The sequence below is a fragment of the Trachypithecus francoisi genome, unplaced genomic scaffold (genome assembly GCF_009764315.1).
Source record: "Trachypithecus francoisi isolate TF-2019V2 unplaced genomic scaffold, Tfra_2.0 Lachesis_group16, whole genome shotgun sequence".
Taxonomy (NCBI): domain Eukaryota; kingdom Metazoa; phylum Chordata; class Mammalia; order Primates; family Cercopithecidae; genus Trachypithecus; species Trachypithecus francoisi.
Genome location: NW_022681461.1, coordinates 2,790,346 through 2,811,203, shown reverse-complemented (window position 1 = coordinate 2,811,203; position 20,858 = coordinate 2,790,346). Strand labels below are relative to the sequence as shown.

Here is a 20,858-nt window from a genome sequence, read left to right as displayed (position 1 = left end):
AACATGGTAAACGCTGTCTCTACTAAAAATACAAAATTAGCCGTGTGTGGTGGCTCGCACCTGTAATCCCAGCTACTCAGGAGGCTGAGGCAGCAGAATCACTTGAACCCAGGAGGCAGAGGTTACAGTGAGCCGAGATCACGCCACTGCACTCCAGCCTGGGTGACACAGCTTTTTTCCCCCGGCGGGGAGGGGAAAAAAAGAATGCAGTGTCAGAGCTTATCAGACCCATCATATGTGAGTTACTGACCTCAACCACTGCATTTCAAAATACATAAAAACATAAGAGCTCGATGAACACTTTGAGAACTTCAGTAAATCTCAGCCACTTCTCCAAAAATTGAGAGTATATTCTATGACAGGGCTGCCCTGCCAGTCCTCTTGGAAGACTGAACTCATGCAGCAACAGCGCTCTACCCTGTCAGTCTTTGAGCTTTGAAGCCTTTCCTGCATCACCCGCATCACCCACTGGTGTCAAGGGACCTTAGGTGTCTTTGAGGATCTCCATGGTGTCAGACCCCATCTCTCCAGAGAATTCACTTGAAAAAAAGGTGCACCTCAAACTTTAATTCGATTTTCCTTTCCACAGAGGCCTGCTTCCATTTCTACTTCAGGGACTAGATTTTAGTATTTGGAACTCACTCCCTCCGCCTGTGGTTAATGTGCCTCATCTCTTGAGTGTATTCCCTGTAGATTTGTTCACATGAGTCTCCTCCTTTTCAAGCATTGTGAGCCTAAGAAAACAAATTCTCCTTGCATGGCAATAACCATGTGATTTGTGAAACCATACTTTGAGCATCTTATTTTGACCGTACAAAACAGTGTGGCTCAGAAATTCAATGTGATCATTTCTCTGGTCAGTGTCACATCTCCATGAAGTGAAGCAGTAAGGGAACAGGGGTTTCAGTTAAGGGGTAAAATGGGTAATCTTCTTGGAAATTACAAGCAACTGAAGAGCTCATTCTAAAATATGCAGAAATCTCCAAAATCATACATACTTTTTATGTTAGCAAAACTTAAGTGCAAGGAGTCATAATTTAGGTTTATTTAAAGAATGTCTCCAGTCTTGAAATCAGCTAGGTGATAAAATAATATCATCTTTACTCTTTTCTACTTGTGTTTCTTTAATGTTAGCACATTTAATATAAGACATAAAGTAAAATATAACAGTTTTTCAATACATATTTTTCAGAACAAAATAACATTTAAGGGATATATCCTGATAGTCTTCAAAATATTTTCATCTTAGATTACATATCATTATTTTTTGGTATCAATTTCTAATTTCAAGCTATTTTCCCATTTAGGATCCTAATTTTTATTTAAATTTTACCTCCTCTTCTTTTATCTATTGTTTTACAGATAGCTTACAATAATTTTCCCTCAGTGCATAGAAAGGATTGAACTTGAAAATCAATTAAAAGTTGTCTTTTATAATAAAGCTCTCGCTTATTTACTGGAGAAGTGAAGCTAAGTATACAGTTGCATCAGCATGAGTCAGAAAAAGAAGCAGATATTGCTCAGCAGGAAGCCAGGATAATGGGATTTCCAACTTCCTCTAGGTCGTTTTGTGAAAGGTGGTCTCATTTTACGTAAGATAAATTTCCAGAAATGTTATCACCCTCACACACACACACACACACACACACACACACACACAAGCGGCTATTGTGCCTTGGGCACTTGTCTAGCCATTGCCTGAAAATTACAGATAATTGTCACTAACCAATCTAATCACAACTGCTAAAAGAAGTAACCCTCAATTCAGAGTTATTTCCTATTCAGATGCAATACAATTTTTCTTTCTAATATATTAGGTTGCACAGAAACACTAAGATTGTACTTAACAAATATGGACTGAGAACCATTTTAACGTTATAGTAAAGACGTGATCACAATTTTATCTGGTTATATTTAAAGTGTTCTGGAATGGTATTGGGAATTGATTTTTTTTTTTTTTGAGATGTGGATCTCACTGCATTGCCCAGGGTGGTCTCTATCTCCTGCACTCAAAGGAGCCTTCTGCCTCAGTTTCCCATGTAGCTGGGACTACTGGTGCATGCCACTGTGCCTGTCACATTTTTTTAAATCACAAGCTGATTCTAAATTATAAATAAATCAAGAGGAAAGGCAGAGGACTTACTATGGTGCTGTCTTGACAACATCAAAGTAACTAATCCCCAAAAGTTTATTCAAAAATCACCAGTTGTTTCCATCTTACACCCAATTTCTGTACCAAATAAAGCCTATTATACTCCATAATGAAAAGTACAGATAATGAAAAGTACAGAGCCCAATGATGCTTAAATGACACTATGTAATCTAATAGTTTTGATGAATCCGTTTCCAAGATATATAATTATATTCAAAGAGTTCTGTCCGGTTCTGTTGATACTACAATCAAATTCTTCCTTCGCTGCAGACAACACCTTATACTTAAGAAGCAGATGACTCATGCTCCCCACTATACGCCTCTAACAACAGATATGCAAAAGTCTTAGAGCTAAATGTCTGAGTGGTCCTGTTTTCTAATAGATCAATAGTTCCTGAAATTAGTATTTGCCTTCCAGGCTGAAATATTTTTTCTGCAGTGTTCCAAACATTCTTGCATTTCTTAAAGTCATTGTCATAAATAGCAATGATGCTTTGATAATCCTGATAACAAACTACTTCCAAACTGCAGCAACAGAAGGAAAATGGTAGGATATACAGAAAATCCTTTGAGAAATCCAGAGAGGCCTGATATTAGATATAAAAGCAATAGCCTGTGGCTTTTCAAGAAGAGAAGCACATTTCTTCCCATTAAAACTAAGAATTCTCGACAGATTTAGTTTACTTTTAAGTGGCTATAATTGTCGCATTCCTTATAATGTCAAATGAAATATTCTTTGTTTCCTATGTTTACTGGGTCCTTGGTCACACTTACTATTTGAGCAGAACAGTTCATTGTACATCGAGAAGGCACAGTCACTAGCAATCCCTCTGCGTTTGTCTCACATCTCCCTCGGTGGTGACACACATGGCCATAGCTGTGCAGTGTCCAGCATGCCCTGGCTCCACTCTTGGAGTCACTGTGGCTCTTTCTTTCAGATCCGGGATCATCCCTTTCAACTTCAGAGAATGAATGCATTCCAGAAAGCCTGGGTCTGGTGGCCATTTCACCTACAAGGGACGCACTGCAAATACAAACACATTCCTTTGTTTTATTCAAGATTTCATTACCCTGTCAAACTGAGGCCTTGTGGAGAATAGCAGAAACTGTGATCACTCAAAAGGTCTTAAGAACAAATACAATTTTGGAAACATACATTTAATAAAATGCTAAGTAATGGCAAATTACTTCATTTATTTATTTACTATATATATTCATATATTTTACTTGACACATAATAATTGTACATATTTATGGGGTACAGTGGAATATTTCAGTAGATGTATACAATGTATAATGATCAAATCAGAGTAATTAGCATGTCCATCACCTCAAACCTTTATCATTTCTTTGTGTTGGTAACATGCAAAATCCTCTCTCCCAGCTATCTGAAAAAAAATGCCATAAACTGTTGTTTACTGTGGTTACCCTATAGTGCTATAGAACACAAGAACTTATTCTACCTACCTAACCTCCTAATGTTGAGGGAGACAATACTGACCACATTTGTGAAATATTATCCTAATATGAATGATAATTATAGGTGGGGTTTTATGCTAACATAGCTCCCAAGAACTCCATAAATGAATGTCCACAATTACAAGTGAGAAAATTATTCAATGTGTGTGTGTGTGTTTCTATTCTCAGGCAGGGAGTTGGTTTTAGTTCTTTTTTTAAGAGGCCCAAATCATTCTACTGTAAGAATTAACTGCAAGTTAATTATTGCAAGTTGAAGTTATTTATAAGACTATGGTATGTATATACATACACACAATTCTAAATTCACTGTGTAATATTAGTACTCAAAATCATATATATTCTACAGGAGAACAACCTGTGTGATAATTCATGAGTTATCTCAGTCTCTAATTGGACAGTACAATTATTTACTTTAAAACAGATTAGAAATGACCAACAGAGAGCTATTTTTTAAACTAAATGAAAGCAGAGTAAAAAGAAATGTAGAGTAGAAAGAAATGAAGCAAAATGTAGGTCTTCCTTTGGGAAAAAAAGTCAAGACACAATAAAGCAGTTGAAGAGATGTCCTTCATTTCCTAGAGTGATACACACATCTAGCAGTTTGGTAGTTAATTTTTGTTTAACAGCTATATTGAGGTTTTATTGGCATATAATGAACACACATATTTAAAGTGCAGGACTTGTTAAATTTTTACATATGTATACAACCATGAAACTATCATCACGATTAAAATAAGGAATATATCCATCATCCCTGCAAAATATTCTCCTCCCTCTTTATTATTATTATTATTTTTTTTTTTTTTTTTTTTTTTTTTTTTTTTTTTTTGTTGAGACGGAGTCTCGCTCTGTCGCCCGGACTGGAGTGCAGTGGCCGGATCTCAGCTCACTGCAAGCTCCGCCTCCCGGGTTCCCGCCATTCTCCTGCCTCAGCCTCCCGAGTAGCTGGGACTACAGGCGCCCGCCAACGCGCCCGGCTAGTTTTTTTTGTATTTTTTTAGTAGAGACGGGGTTTCACCGTGTTAGCCAGGATGGTCTCGATCTCCTGACCTCGTGATCCGCCCGTCTCGGCCTCCCACAGTGCTGGGATTACAGGCTTGAGCCGCCGCTCCTCCCTCTTGATAACTCCTCCCCCATAACCTCCCTGCTTCCCTTGAATCCCTGGCAACCACAGATGTGATCTCTCTCATGATTAGTTTCTGTTTTCCAGAACGTCATACAAATGGAACCACACAGTATTTACTTTTCTTTGGCTTTTTTCTTTCAACACAATTATTTTGAAATTCATTAATGTGTGATATGTATCAATAGTTCGTTCCTTTTTATTGCTGAGTAGTGTCTCATTGTATGAATATAGCTCAACTTGTGTGTTCATTCATTTGAAGATGGGCATTTGAATTGTGTCCAGTTTTGATCTGTTACAAATAAGCTACTATGAACATTTATGCACAGATGGTCATATGAAAATGTCCTTTCATTTCTCTTGGGTAAATACCTAGACAAGAATAGCTATGTCATATGGTAGGTATCTGTTTAACATTTAAGAAATTGCCAAGTTGTTTTGCAGAATGTTTGTCTTTATGCCAAATTGCTTTGGTTAATTTTATTATGGTAAACTAAACTTGAATTCTGGGATAAGTCATTTTTCTGAAACTTTGTTAAGATTTTTTTGCATCTGCGGTCATGAAGGACTGTATTTTTATTTTCTTAAAATGTCTGTCTAGGCCAAGCATGGTGGCTCACACCTGTAATCCCAGCACTTTGGGAGGTCGAGGCGGGCAGATCACGAGGTCAGGAGGTCGAGACCAGCCTGGCCAACATGGTGAAACCCCGTCTCTACTAAAAATACAAAAAATTAGCCGGGCATGGTGGTGGGCACCTGTAATGCCAGCTATTCAGGAGGCTGAGGCAGGAGAATCACTTGAACTCGGGAGGTGGAGGTTGCAGTGAGCCAAGATCATGCCACTGCACTCCAGCCTGGGCGACAGAGCAAGAATCCGTCTCAAGAAAACAAACAAACAAACAAACAAAAAAAGAAAACAAAGTCAATGAGTTCAAAAGTATTATCTCCTCTTCAATTTTCTGAATGAATTTATGTTTATTTGTTATTTATTCCTTAAATGTTTGTTAAAAGCCTTCAGCGAAGCCATCTGGGCCTGGAATTTTTTTTGTGGGAAGATTTTTAACTATAAACTCAATCTAATTAATAGACTATTCATGTCATCTATTTCTTCTTGAGTCAGTGTTAGTAGCTTATATCTTTCAAGGAATTTGTGTTTTCTTCTAAGCTGTCAAACATGCTGGCATACAGCTTTTCATTGTAATCTCTTATTACGCCTTTTAATATATGTAATGTATGTCGTGAGAACACCTCTCTCATTATTGATATTGGTAAATTTTGTCTTTTTTATTCTCTCATTGATGGCAGCAGCTGCTGCCATCATGCAGGCTGCAGCAGGGAGGCATGGCTGGGCCTGCATACTCCATGGAGCTGGTGGGAACCCCACCCCTTCTGAGTTGGGTTATGAGTTCCCTGGTGGTGCTGCAGACCCATGCCTCCTGCTCTAAAGAGCAGGCTGTAGCCCAGCCCAAACTGCAGCTGTGGATCCAAGCCTCCCTGGGCTCTTGGAGGGGGCCGGGAACAGACAGGATCTGCCCTCCCAATGGAGTTGGAGTGGAGCCCTGGGGCCTTGAATGGCAGGGGTAGGGGAAGAGTCCTGGGCAGAAGCAGGTGGGTCCCCACCAAAGCCCCACCTTCAAGCCAGGGAGGGCCTGAAGGCTGGGAGCCAGACTCTCAATCCTGTGGACAGGACTGGGGATCTCGGCTGCCCATGGCTGCCCATGGACCAGTTGGCAGTCACTTCCTCCCCTCTGAGGTCCATAAAAGCCCTGGGCTGTGCCAGAGAGGGCAGAGTACAGAGAGACAATGGGATGACAAGCTGCAGAGAGGAACCACCCTCTCTACTGAGAGCTTCAGAGACCTGCAAAGACCTCCAAATGACCAGCCTGTGGAAAGGGGCCACACTCTCTAGGGCCTCCTCTCTGCTGAAAGCTGAACACTCCACCAGACCAGAGGAACTACGCACTGTGGGTCTTCTCTGAGCTGTTCTAAAACTAAATAAAACTCCTCTTAATCTTCGCCCTTCACCTGTCTGCGTACCTCATTCTTCCCGGATGCAGGACAAGAACTCAGGCAAAGATGTCACTGGCCACGGAGGTTTCTGGGCAGGAAAATCAACACCCCAAAGATCCTGTAACATTACGATTGGCTGTCTCCACACTTACATCATACAATTCAGTTACAAACCACCACAAAGCAATACTTATTGACGAAGAGCTGGCTGGTGAGCTGTAAGTGGACATGCCATCAGTGGTGGCAGATTGTAGCTTATTAACTTGAAGTGATACTTCTTTTTTACATTTCTCTCTGCCCTCACGTGATGCTAATAATTGTCATGAAAGGAAATATATGACTGCACCATGACCTCAAAAGGCCTATTCCCCACTTTAAAGGAAAATGTCACTTTCCTGGTACTAGAAATTGTAGATATGAGAGTTGCTCAAGTTCATTTATAGTGAAGAGGAGTTAGTAGTGCATTTATACAAGCCTAACACTATGAAATGCATATATTTATTGAATACTATGGAAGGAGCCAATGGCAGTGATCCAGAAAACACATTCTTTTCAGTTGAGATAGAAGAGCAAAAGAAATCTCTATTCCTATTGCAGAGAAAAAATAGTAAAGATACTTGCTCAGAACAACATAACTACATAACTAGTATGTCTAATGTAAAGTCTATTTTATCTGATAAAACTACAAGAACTGCTGCTTTCTTTTGCTTTCCATTTGCATGGAATATCTTCATGTGTCCTTACAGGTGAGGTGAGTCTTTTGTAGGCAGCATAGAGCTGGGTCTTTAAAAAAATACCTCATTTAGCCACTATATATCTTTTAAGTGGAGAATGTAATCCATTTGCATTCCAGGTTATTACTGACACGTATGGACTTACTCTTGCCATTTTAAAGTGTTTTCTAGTTGCTTTATAGAGTCTGTGGTCCCTTCTTCCTCTCTTGCTTTCTTCTTTTGGGGCTTTGTGCCTCCTGTGGTAATATGTTTTGGTTCTTTTCCTTTTTTCTTTTGTGTATCCATTATAGGCTTTTGCTTTGTGACTATCCTGAGGCTTACATAAAGCATGTTATACTTAAAACAGGTTAATCTAAGCTGATAACAGTTCATTTTGATTGTATATACAAACTTTTCACTCTAACTTCCATTTCTCCCATGTTTTATGTTTTTGATGTCACACTTTACATCTTTTTATAATAACATAAATAACATAAGTAATAATTTCACATAAAATAATAGAAATAAAAATAATAGGCCTCCTCAGCCACTCAGGCCTTTGCTGCTCCTCCAGAGAGGGACTTGTAAACAGTCAATGAATTTGCATGCCAGAGACAAGGCCAGGAAGAACTGTGGCCAGATTCACAAGCCCTTCCCAGGCCTTACTGGGCATTCTTACCTGGTGCCCACAAACAGGGGGTACTTAGACATATTTTCTGGTGCTCTGATGACCAGCACTGCTTTGGACTGGAGTGGAAAGCAGGGCACCAACCATCCCTGGGCCTTCACTTTATAGCTAGGTGCAGTACTCTCCCCTAACCAGGAGTCCTAAGAAAGTTTCTGGAGACTCAACAGGCCAACCAGACCCATGCAACAAGGTACCCTTCTCAGGCCTTCATACCTGGGCCCGTCTAAGCAGCCCCCAAGGCCTTCCTGACCACTGGCTCCCATCCAGGCTCTCTCCAGTTCCATGGCCCGTTCAGATTTGTCCTGGCCTCCAGAGAGGGGTTTAGATACAATTTTGCAGGGTGCCTCCTATGACCAATCCCCACTCAGTCCACCAGGAGGAAGGGATGCCCTCCCTGGCCTCCATGACTAGTTAGGGAATGTCTCAGCTACCTAATTGGGAATGAGAAATGTTTTAGGGAGTGCTGTATGCAACTGTGCCCCATACAAAACTGTAGCCATGTCAGAGACCCTTCCTGGAGGCTCCCTGTCCAGCTTTGACTGATGTCTGTAGGGAAGACACACGTTCCCATAGGGGAAGTGAGAAAGTCTTGGAGGCATTACTTGTATTTCTGTTTTCATGTAGTTCAAAGAATTCTTTCAATTTCTCTTTAGATTTATTCTTGACCCTTATGCTATTTAGACATGTATTTCTGAATACCCAAGTGTTTTGAGATTGTCCAGTTATCATTCTATTACTGTTTTGTATAATAATTAGGTTCCAATGTTTTTGGAGAGCAGATATGGCATAGTTTTTATACTTTGAAATGCATTAAGGTGGGCTTTATGGCCCAGAATGTGGCCTATCTTGGTGAATGCTCCATGTGAGACTGAAAAGAACATGTATTCTGCCGTCATTAGACTAAGTAAGCTATAGATGTAAATTACTTCCAGTTGTTTGATGACGCTGTGTACTTCAACTATATTTTATTGATTTTCTATCTGTTGGATCTCTCCATTTCTGACAGAGGGTGTTGATGTTTACAACTATGATTGTGAATTCTTTTATTTATCCTTGCAGTTCTATCAGGTTTTTGCCTCATGTATTTTGACACTCTTATTAGGTAATACACATTAAGAATTGTTATATTTTCTCAGATAATTCACTTTTTGTTACCATGTAGTGCCTATATTAACCCAGAATTATCTTTTATCTCTGAAGTCTACTCTGTCTGAAAACTAATATAGCTGCTTCAGCTTTATTTTAAATATGGTTAGCCTTGTATATCTTTTTCCATTTCCTACTTCAAATCTATATGCCTTTGCATTTAAAATGAGTTTCTTGTAGACAATGTATAGTTGGGTCTTTTTTGTGGGGGATGAATTCAGATGAACTCGGTCTTTAACTGGTGTATGTAGACCATTGATATTAAAGGTGATTACAGATGCAGTGGATTGGTATTTATCATGTCTGTTATTATTCTCTATTTGTTGTCCTGTTTTTTCTTCCTATTTTTGCCTTCCACTCTTTTCCCACCTTTTGTGGTTTTAATAGAGTATTTTATAGGATTCCATTTTCTCTCCCATTTAAGCATGTAAATTCTTCCTTTTTACTTTCAAAAAACCTTTCTATTGGTTGCCCTAGATTTTGCAGCATACATTTACCATTAGTACAAGTCTACTTTCAAGTAATACTGTATTGCCTTATGAGTAGTGCCAAGTATTTTATAATAACAAAATATTTCTAACTCTTCCCTCCTATAATTTATATCTTTGCTATCATTTGTCTCACTTTTCCATAAATTATAATCATCTAATAACTATTGCTATCATTATTTTGAACAAATTATTTATTATTTATTAGCTGTTATATTAAAACTAAGAAAATGCAAAGTTTTTACTTTACATTCATGTATTCATTTTTAATATTCTTCCTTTATGTAGATCCAAATTACTTACTTTTCTCTGAAGAACTTCTTTTAACTTATTTCAACATTTCTTGCATGCAAGTCTACCAGGAACAAATGCCTCGATTTTTGTTTTCTACAAAAGTCTCTGCCAGGCGCGGTAGCTCATACCTGTAATCCCAGCACTTTGGGAGGCCAAGGCAGGTGGATCACTTGAGCTCAAGAGTTCAAGACCAGCGTGGCCAACATGGTGAAAACCCGCCTCTATTAAAAATACAAAAATTAGCTGGGCGTGATGGCATCCGCCTGTAATCCCAGCTACTCGGGAGGCTGAGGCAGAAGAATCACTTGAACCTGGGAGGTGGAGGTTGCAGTGAGCCAAGATCATGCCGTTGCACTCTGCACTCCAGCCTAGGTGACAGAGTGAGACTCCATCTCAAAAAAAAAAAAAGTCTTTATTTCTTCTTCAGTTTTGAAGAATATTTTGTCTAAGGCATTCATGGTCACTATGATTCTAATTTGCATTCTCATGAATTTGCTATTTTCATTTACTATTTCATCACGAACATCTTTCCATGTTAATACATATAAGTCTACCTCACTGAAGAAATAAACCAAAACATAAATTAATGGTATTGTATAGATGTACCAGAATTTTTTAAACCTGGCTCCTCTCATTGGCTATGTTTTATTTTTTGTTATTACAAGTAATGGTGAAATCAGTATTCTTATCACACATGCATTTGCACCATACACCAATATTCCCCACACCCATGTGTTGTCATTTGACTTTGTCCTGGTACATGCAGAGATAAATTTTCTTTAAACTTAATGCGGTCAAGTTAATCAGTCATGTCCTTGGTGGTTTCCGAGCTGTCTTTGTTGTATACATGCCTTTTTATTTTTATTTTAAGAGACAGCGGTCTCCTTATGTCGCCCAGGCTGGTCTCAAACTCCTGGCCTCAAGCCACCCTCTCGCCTCAGCTTCCCAAGTCGCTAGGATTACAGGCGTGAACCATCGTGACGGGCTCTGTTCTATGCTTTAAAGATCTTCTCTGTTCAGAAATTTTAGAATGAAAGTGTTTTCAACCAACCTTTCATGGTTGCAGTTTTTCAGTCCACACCTGAGGACACAGTATTTTCCAAGTCCGCTTGCGCGGCTCTGGAGAGCCCGGCCAGGCAAGGCGCCCGGCCCGCAGGCTCGCGGTTCCATTTTCCACGTCCTCTCTGGAGGCGGCGCCACACCGGGAGTCGCGTTGGGGAGAGTCTGTGCCCTTCCCAGCAGCCAGACGTCCCGTCTGCTACTGAGGACGCGTCATGCTGACCGGGAGCTCCACGTCGGAAGCCCCAAGACGAGCCAGACGCGCTCCACCAGCCCGAGTCTGAGAAAAGCGCCCGGATAAGGACCGCGGCCGATTCCGCCGCTTGTCGGGCTCCACCTGGCGGCCGCTGTTACGTACTGCATTTATTCGCTGGAGCTCCTGCGAGAGAGAGAAGCGGCCGCTGTGCAAGGGGTCGAGTTCCAGGACCTCCGTAGCGTTAGCAGGATTGTTCCGCCCGCTGGCAAAGTATTAGCTTCGCATCTGTTCGTAGGAGCTTGGACCTGCAGCTTAAGCTCGGAGGAGGCGCTTGCCGCGCTCTCAGCCCTGGATGCTCTGTGGTGGGGTTTCATGTGGGTCGACCAGCAACCCCCAGTGCCCGCCCCTCCATCACGAGACCTATCGGGGTCAACATGAACCATTTTGAAAGGGTGTTTGGAGGCCGCCACGCGTGTGGCCCGATACCGGTACCTTCCATGTGACCCCATTTTCTCCAAGTTCTGCCTCAGAGGTGGGGACCGGCAGCTGTACGCGGAGGACTGCGGAGGACGCCACCAGCCTGGACTAGGTCCCGCGTCGGCCCGCATCCTCCGACTTGCCTTTTCCGAGGCCCGCTCGGGAGGTGACAATGGACGGGAGAAGAACCGGGTGCCCTGGGGCGGGGCGTCTCAGATTCTGTCTGTGTGGAGCAGGACCCTGACGCCACGGGGAGGTTCCTTATGTTTTTGGCCTCTTCCCGAATACCTTAACCTCTTCCCAAATACTGGGAATCCCAGGGATTCGTTTGGCTGCCCAAACCGTCCAGCTCTAGGCTGCAGGCACCAAGCTATTCCAGCATAGTCCTTTGCTCCAGGACACCTGGGCCGCTTTCCTGAGACAGCATTCCCCTTATCGAGCTAGGCCCTGGCCACTCATGCCGTTCACAAGCTGTTCCTGCCAGATCTGCTGGCATTCAGTCATCCTGGGCCATCAGGCTACTGAGTTCCGGGAGATGGTGAGTGCTCAGGGTGCGTGAGTGGCCAGAGGTGTCAGAGCCCAAAGTAGCTGCAAGTAGCCAGAAGAAAGCCAAGTCCCCAGTCATCTGATGCTAACTTCGAACTTCTCATCCTTCTCCTTCCTCCTGCATTGCTCCTCCCAGGCATTCTTTAATCACAGCTGTGTTGGAGGCCGGGATTCCAGACCCAGCACTAACAGGGTACAGCCACAGCTGCAGCATCTCACAGTGACCTAGAGCCTGGCCCAGCTACCCAACTGGCCCAGTTCACCCAGCACAGCATCCCTGGGAGGTGGCCACTGCCAGATTCACTTCGGATTAGGAACTGAGGCTCCAAAGGCACAAATGACTTGCCCAACATCAGGCAGAAGGATTAGAATTTAGGTCTGCTGGCCTCTAACTCTGTCTCCCAAAGAGCAGGATATCAACCATGGAGACAGGTTATTTCCAGGTAATACAATGAAGTGAAGAAACTACAAAGAAAGATGAGTGATCATGGTGGGGGCAGGACAGGGGCGGGCTCTCCCTGCATCTGTTTGTCTCCTCTCTTCCTCCTGCCCCCAGGCCCGGCCACTGAACACGCTCCCGGCCCTTGACGTTGCTGGGCTTCCATATTGTCCTGTCGTGGCTCAGACACCACAGAAGGATCACTCCCCTTCCAGTGGTAATGGAGTTCTTCATTACCAAAGTGTACAGCCATGAAATCCATTACTAACACTCAGACTCGGGCAAGAGGTGACTGGTCAGCTAAGTGGGAGAACAGTAGCAAAGTATAATGGAGTAAGACGGGGAGGCTTCCAATCACAGAAGGACGGTAAACATAGATACAAGCTGGGTGGCCTCCACCCCGTATTCAATCCCCCAAGGTAATGTGGGGAAGACACCTGTAACTCAGTAAAATCACATCTAAATCCTTAAAAAGATTCTTCTTCTCTATACCTCATTAGTCAAAACCTTCATGGGCACTTTATCCAGATATGAACATAAAATAGCATTTTCTGCACATCTAATAGCAATAATTCAGGACCACTACAATAGTCCAGGTGGTGAGGATACAGTGAGACTGGCACTCCTTTGATGCTTCTCTTGAAAAATGTACATGGTGCCATTTTTTGTAGTATCATTTGGCAATATGTATTAAGAAGCTGTAAAATGTTTATAGCCTTTGACCTACAAATCATACCTCCGGGAAATTTTAGGAATACAATAATCAGAGATGCTGACAAAGACTTATGTACAGAATGCTCATTGCAAACGGGCTCTGTTCTATGCTTTAAAGAACCAATTATTCACAATGACTGAAAATTGGAAGCAACTTCCATGACCAATGAATAGGAAAAAAGTAAAGAAAATCAGGGGGGCTCTACAATAAAAATCATAATGCTTTCCAAATAATGTTTTAGAAAGAATGTTGATGCTACTGGGAAATGAGGCAGCTTCCTAATGAGGCATATGAAACTTAATAGATCTCAAAGGTGACTCTTGCTTTCACACTCAAATGTGACGCTTCCTTTTCTTCTCTCAGTGAAAAGCACTGAGATGGGAAGAGTTCCCATCTTCTCCCAGTTCCTCCCAAAGAATGGACCATCAACAAGGAGACAGGTTATTTCCAGGTAATGCAGTGAAGTGAGGTAACTACAAAGAAGGATGAGTGATTATGGTGTGGGCAGGATAGGGGCGGGCTCTCCCAACTCAAAAATCTAGAATTTGTTCTTGATTCTTTCCTTTCTCTCTCACTGGACAGCCACTGCCACAATCAGTCCCACTGGGGCTGCTATCAAATGAATACCTCTGGACCATCCCCTTCCCTATTTTGACCCTCCCCCTTCCCTGTGTTCCTCTCCTCCCTCTCCCTCCCTCCCTGTCCCTTATCTACTCACTCCCCTCCTTTCCCTTCTCTTCACCTCCCCTCCTCTATTACTCCCTCCTCTCCCTATCTGCTCCTGTCCCTCCCCTTCCCACCCTACCTCACCCTGCCATTACTCCATCCTCACTAGATCTCCTCTCTCAGGGATGACCCCAATGTCCTTCTCCCACTTGGGGGGCTCCCAGCTTCCTTCTTCAGCCCAGAGCCCATTGTGTGCCCACAGCCAGAGGCCTCCCATGGAATGTAAGTCCTTCACTCACTCCCTGTTGGAGCCCGCGCCAGTGGATTGCTTGCCATTTAGAGCAAAACACAAAGCTCTTCCTGTGGAACTGAGCTTCGACTGTTGGGGGACATAAGAGGCAGCCACTGGCCCAACCAGCCAAGGCCTAAAGCTCGCAGAAGAGAAATTCTCATTAGCAGAATTTTCAGTCATTGGAGCTGAGCTGCGGGATGTTTAAGTGTGGAGACCTAGCACAAAATGTACCAGTGGGGGCTGGTCCAAGTCTTCACTCCCCTACCATGCTCCCCACCTCTGTACTGTGTGCTCCTGTCACTCTGGCTTCCTTCTGCGTGGAATGCCTCCTTTCTGTCTTCTGTGGTCACACCTCTGCACTGAACCCCACGAGACCCACCAACTTCAGAAGCTGCCCCTGACACCTCGAGCAGTAGGCAGGTGTGTCCTGTGCTGTCCATGACCTTCCTTTGTACCTATAAGCTGGTGACTCTGTTCTGTAGATAGTTGGGTCCCTGTCTCATCTTCCCAGCCGGACTGTGAGGTACTCATGGTGGGATCTATGGCTGATCCATCTCAGGGAGTCCCGTGGAGCTTGACCTAATGCCCACCATGTGGGAATCCCAGAGAGGAAACAGCATGTGCAAAGGCTGGAGATCTGATAGCACCTGTGGCAATACAGAAGATTCCATGCACGTAAAGGGCAACAAAATAGAGCAGTGTTAGATAAAATAAATATCCGTGAGTGCATACTGATAGAAATAAATGATTAAATAAGTTAATGAATGAGGGAAAAAAGATACATTTCCCATGCAGGATTTCAAATTAATTATGTTATATATTCCATCCCAAAGGAGGGCGAGAACAATTCCCCACTCCTTAAGTGTGGGCTGCACACAGTGACTTACTCTCCAAAGAGGAGAGTATGGAAGAGGGGACAAAGAGAAACTCTGCAGTGGAGAATCCTGACGAGCACTACCTCTGCCAGATCTTTAGTGATGTCAGTCATCCCCCTTTTTATATTGATAATTTTCTCTTTTTTTCCCAATCAATCCAGCTGGAGATTTGTCATTCTTATTGATTTTCCCAAAGAACAAGTTTTTGGATTTATTGATTTTTTTTCCTATTTTTATTTCATTGATTCCCATTTTGATCTTTATTATTCCTTTTCTGCTGATTACTTTAGATTTAATTTGCTCTTCCTGTTTTACATTCATTTTTTTTTTTGAGACAGAGTCTTGCTCTGTTGCCCAGGCTGGAGTGCAGTGGCACAATCTCTGCTCACTGCAGCCTCCACCTCCTGGGTTCAAGCGATTCTCCCGCCTCAGCCTCCCAAGTATCTGGGATTACAGGTGCCAGTCACCACGCCTAGCTAATTTTTATATTTTTTGTAGAGACGGCGTTTCACCATGTTGGGCAGGCTAGTCTCGAACTCGCAACCTCAGGTGATCTGCCCACCTCGACCTTCCCCAAGTGCTGGGATTACAGGCATGAGCCACTGCACCCAGACTATGTTCTTAAATTAGGAACTGAGGTTGCTGATCTGAGACCCTTCTTCTTTTCTAATGCAGCAATTAATATCATACATTTCCCTGCAGGTACTGCTTCAGTGACAACCCACAACTTCTATGTTGTTTTTCTATTTCCAATAACTTCAAATGACTTTCTAATATTCCTTTAGATTTCTTCTTTTACCTATGAGTTATTTAGAAGTGAGTTAATTTCCAAATATTTGGGGATTTTTAAAGGATCTTTCTGTTACTGGTTTTTAATTTTATTCCATTGTGGCCAGAGAACATACTTTGTAGTTGAATACTTTTTAATTTATTGAGGCTTTTTAATGGGCTATAATGTGGTCTATCTCCATAAATGTTCCATGCACAGTTGAGAAAAATGTGCATTTTGCTTTTATCGGGTGGAATATTCTATAAATATAAATCAGGTCAAGTTGGTTGATAGTGTTCAAGTTCACTACATTCTTGCTGATTTTCTGCCTATTTATTCTATGAACTGTTGAGAGTGGGATTAAAATCTCTGATGGTTGTGTCTATCTCTACTGATTGTATTACTTTTCTTCCTTCATGCATTTTGAAGCTTTGTTATTAGGTACAAAAACACTTAGGATGGTTATGTCTTCTTCATTAACTATCCACATTATTAGTAAGAAATAATCTCTTTAATCCCTGATAATAGTCTTTGCTCTGAAGTCTATTTTGGCCTTCGTATAGCCACCTCAGCTTTCTTTTGACTAGTCTTGGCATGGTATATCTTTTTCCATCCTTTTACTTCTAACCTATTTACATCTTTATACTTAAAGTACATTTCTTGGCCAGGCATGGCCACTCATGCCTGTAATCCCAGCACTTTGGGAGACCGAGGCAAGTGAATCACCTGAGGTCAGGAATTTGAGACCAGCCTGGCCAACATTGTGAAACCCCGTCTCCACTAAAAATACAAAAATTAGCTCGGCGTGCTGGTGGGGGCCTGTAATCATAGCTATTCAGGAGGCTGAGGCAGGAGAATCGTTTGAACCCGGGAGGCAGAGGTGGCAGTGAGCTGAGATTGTGCCATTGCACTCCATTGCACTCCAGCCTGGGCAACAAGAATGAAACTCTGTTGAAAGAAAGAAGGAAGGAAGGAAGGAGGAAGGAAGGAAGGAAGGAAGGAGGAAGGAAGGAAGGAAGGAAGGAAGGAAGGAAGGAGGAAGGAAGGAAGGAAGGAAGGAAGGAAGGAAGGAAGGAAGGGGAAAATTTCTTATAAGCAAAATATAACTGACTCTTTGTCAAAAAATCCAATCTGACAACCTGTCTTCTAAATCAGATAATTTAAATGTAACGTAATTCCTGATATGGTTGAGTCTCTTATTTTGCTATTGTTTTCTACTCATCCCATCTGTCCTTTATTCTCTTTTACCTCTTTTTCTGTCTTCTTTTGGATTTACCCAGTATATTTTTATGATTCCATTTGATCTCTCTTGTTAGTTTAATAGCTGTAATCTTTTGGTTTGTTATCTTAGTGGTGGCTTTAGGGTTTACAGTGTACATCTTTAACTGATCACGGCCTACCTTCAAGCGACAGTAGATCACATCATGTACAGTTCGAGAATCTGAGAATAGTAAACTTCTCCCCTTTTAGTCTTTAAGCTCTTATTGTCATCCATTTTACTTTTACATATATTATAAACTGCATATTACTTTTTTTAAAACAATTATCTTTTAGAGAAGTTTAAATAATAGTAAGGTATATATCCAGGTTGTTACTATTTCTGGTATAGATACACGATGCTACTATTTCTGGTGTAGATCATTTCTGTGTGTGGATCCAGATTTCCATCTGGTATTGTTACGGGATCCTTGGGGTGTTACCTCACCAACCAGAAACCTCTGTGGCCAGTGGCACCTTCACTCGAGTTTTGCTCTGAACCGCTGGTCTCGTTCCACCCACTTGGCCTGGCAGGCTGTGCTCAGTTCCCACTACCAGCCTGCATCGCATGTTTGCCAAGGGTGAGCCAGGCCCAGAGAAGCAAGGGGTGTGTGAGTAAGCATAGGGTTCGGCCACTACACACATCCAAGCATGCCAGCTGAGGGGAGACAGGCGGTGGGCAGGCAGCTTCAGGCACTGGCACGGGTGCCAGCTCCATGCAAGGCTGCAGCTAGACCAGGCATACCATAAGCAGCTTCCACAGCTGACACCAGGGAACATGGTAGCACCCAGAACCTTGGAGATGCCAGGAACCCACAGAGTCCTAAAGAGGGTGTCACAGCCCTGGCTTGGGGGAGTTCCTAGGTCTGGGCTCCCTGAAGAGCCTCAGCTCTTCTCTCCTCTCTTCTCCTTGCCTGCAATGTGACAAACAAGGGGCATGTTTCCGCGCTGTTTGCATTGCAGCTATTTTAGCTCCGCCATTCAGCAGGTCTCCAGTTCCTGTCCTGCGTCCAGGAAGAATGATATATGCAGACAAGTGGAAGGTGAACAAGATGAAGAGGAGCTTTATTGAATGATAGAACAGCTCAGAGGAGACCCGCAGGGGGTAGCTCCTCTCCATAGCCAGGGTGTCCTGATGAGTATTGCGCTCTCAGCAGAGAGGGCAGCTCCTTTCTGCAGGTGGTTCATTCTGTTGTCTCTTCAGCTCTCAGCAGAGACGGTAGCTCCTCCCTGAAGACTGGCAGCCCACTCCCCAGGTTACAGCCCCTCCCCAGCTTGCAGGCGGGGCTTCATTGGGAACCTGCCCGCTTCCACCCAAGAGCCTGTTTGCCTCCAGTCGTTGTTCATGGCGCCCAGATTATTCATGCCAAGGAGTACCTGCAGGCCTGTGCCAGGCTGTCCTCAGCCCCACTTCAGCCTCCTTCCTGTGGTTGTCAGCCTCCAAAGTCCGAAGGGGAGCAAGGGGCTGGCATGTCAGCACTGCTCCAAGCATGTACACATGCGACTGGGATGCGACAGTGCGGAGAGAGACAGTGCCCCAGGTTGTAATCTGTAACGGGAGCAGGTGCTAACAGTGGGGAGAACCCAGACAGCGGGAGCAGGCACTTCCTAGCCTGCAGGGACAGGGGGGCCTTCCTGGGCCCCCAAGAGTACACACATGCCTGGGTCCACAGCTCCAGCTTGGGTGGCTGCAGCTGCACCTGGGAGGGCGGGGCTTCTGCCTACTACTGGCTCCCAAGAGCACAAGAGTGCCCTGGTCGCAGCCATAGGTTGGGTGGCTCCAGCTGCGCCCGGGAAGCTCCCACTCCACCAACTTTCTGCCTCCATAAAGCACGCAGCCCTGGCCACGCCTTCTGTCCTCATTTGCCCCTTAGTGGCAGCAGGCAAGGTGCAGACAGCTGGTGGCCTCAGCCAACTCAGCACAAACAAACCCAATGCTTCTGGGGCCACCCCGTGAGTCCTGGCTGCACCATCGGCCCGCGGGCTCCTGAGACTGGGCAGAGAGTGAGGTTGAAGCAGCGGTGGAGGTTCTGGACCTGCAGCGGGTCCTACCCAGCCATGCAGGGGTCGGGGTGGTGCAGTCAGCTGCCTCAGGGATGTAGGTCACAGGTGACCCACCACCGCCACTGCTGCTCCCGCAGCCACTCCTGCCACCACCACTTGTGCCTCCCCACTGCAGCTGGCATAACAGTAGCTGCTGCAGATGGCCCACCGCTGCCATCAGTATCATTTTCCTTATGCCTGAAGCACATGCTTTAACTTTTCTTGTACTGCAGGTCTGCAGGTAATAAAGTCGTTCAGCTTTTTCAAGTCTGAAAATTTCTTTATTTCTTCATCTGTTATTCTCTTTTTGATGATGGTTAAACCAATCCATTGAACTTTCAATTTCAATTATGATACTTTTCATTTCTACCTGGTACTTTTCCCAATCTATTTGGTTTATTTTCATACTCAAGTTATTTCAACTCCTTTGTTTCTTTAAGTATAAAACACACTTTGTACTGTCTTTGGTAACTTGACTGTCTTAAGTTTTTGCAGGCCTGCTTCTCCTGTCCATTGTTTCTGCTGGCTCTTGCCGATTTTACATTTGTGATTTTTTATTTTGAACTTATATTCCTTGAAACTATCTCAGAGTTCCTCCAAAGACAATCCATTTTGCAGCCATCAGTCACCTAGAAGGCACCAAAAAGCTGATATTGCTTTAAATTTGAAGCTTGACACATTTTAGACCACCCAGCTTGTGTGAACAACGTAGTTAAAGGGCTGGTTTTACATATATATAAAACTCTCAGGGGAGATGTTTTCTCTCAGGATGCACAATGTTCCTCACTGTTCCTAGGGAAGCAGGGGTCAAGGCAGCATACCAGGGGAGGCGAACAGGTTTATTCATAGTTCACCCTCACACTAAGTCTGTCCTTTCGGATCTCACTTTATGATGTCTCCTCTTAGCCCCTCCCACTTGGGCAGGCCCTCAGCTTTGTCTGCTGTTCTGCTGCCCCTTTCCCATCTCAGGCTGTGAAAAACACCAAAGTTTAATTTGACATTTGGCAAATATCTTAAGGGTGAAAAGTGGCATCAGTGTCTTAGTTACTTCTTTGGGTTTCGCTTCCATTGTAAAACTTTTTTGGCTTTTTTGGAACTCTTATTTTGTAGCTCATTGACACATTTTTAAAAGGTTCTTGAAATGTATTCCAGAAGCTTTAGTTGTTTTCAGCTGGTCCTTATCAATCCTACTGTTGAAAATAAAATTCTTTCAACTTGTTCTTTAGCAATGTACAGGCTCCACAGATCTCTCCCTGATCCTGAGGCAATAGGGTAAGAACACCACTTCGGAATCAGGCTGGCCTAAGATCAAGTCTCGGATCCACCAGCAGTGTGACATCAGTGCCTCAGTTTCTTTTTTTTTTTTTTTTGAGACGGAGTCTTGCTCTGTCACCCAGGCTGGAGTGCAGTGGCGCAATCTTGGCTCACTGC

At 43.4% G+C, this 20,858-nt stretch overlaps 1 long non-coding RNA gene across 1 annotated transcript; it reads right to left on the bottom strand.

Moving 5' to 3' along the window:
• Window positions 1-2,297: 2,297 nt before the first annotated feature.
• On the bottom strand, window positions 2,298-11,233 carry LOC117098303. The gene is made up of 2 exons (XR_004443323.1): window positions 11,145-11,233; window positions 2,298-3,162 (listed from the first exon to the last, which is right to left on the bottom strand). It is a non-coding gene; the product is annotated as an uncharacterized LOC117098303 (long non-coding RNA).
• Between the last annotated feature and the right edge of the window lie 9,625 nt (window positions 11,234-20,858).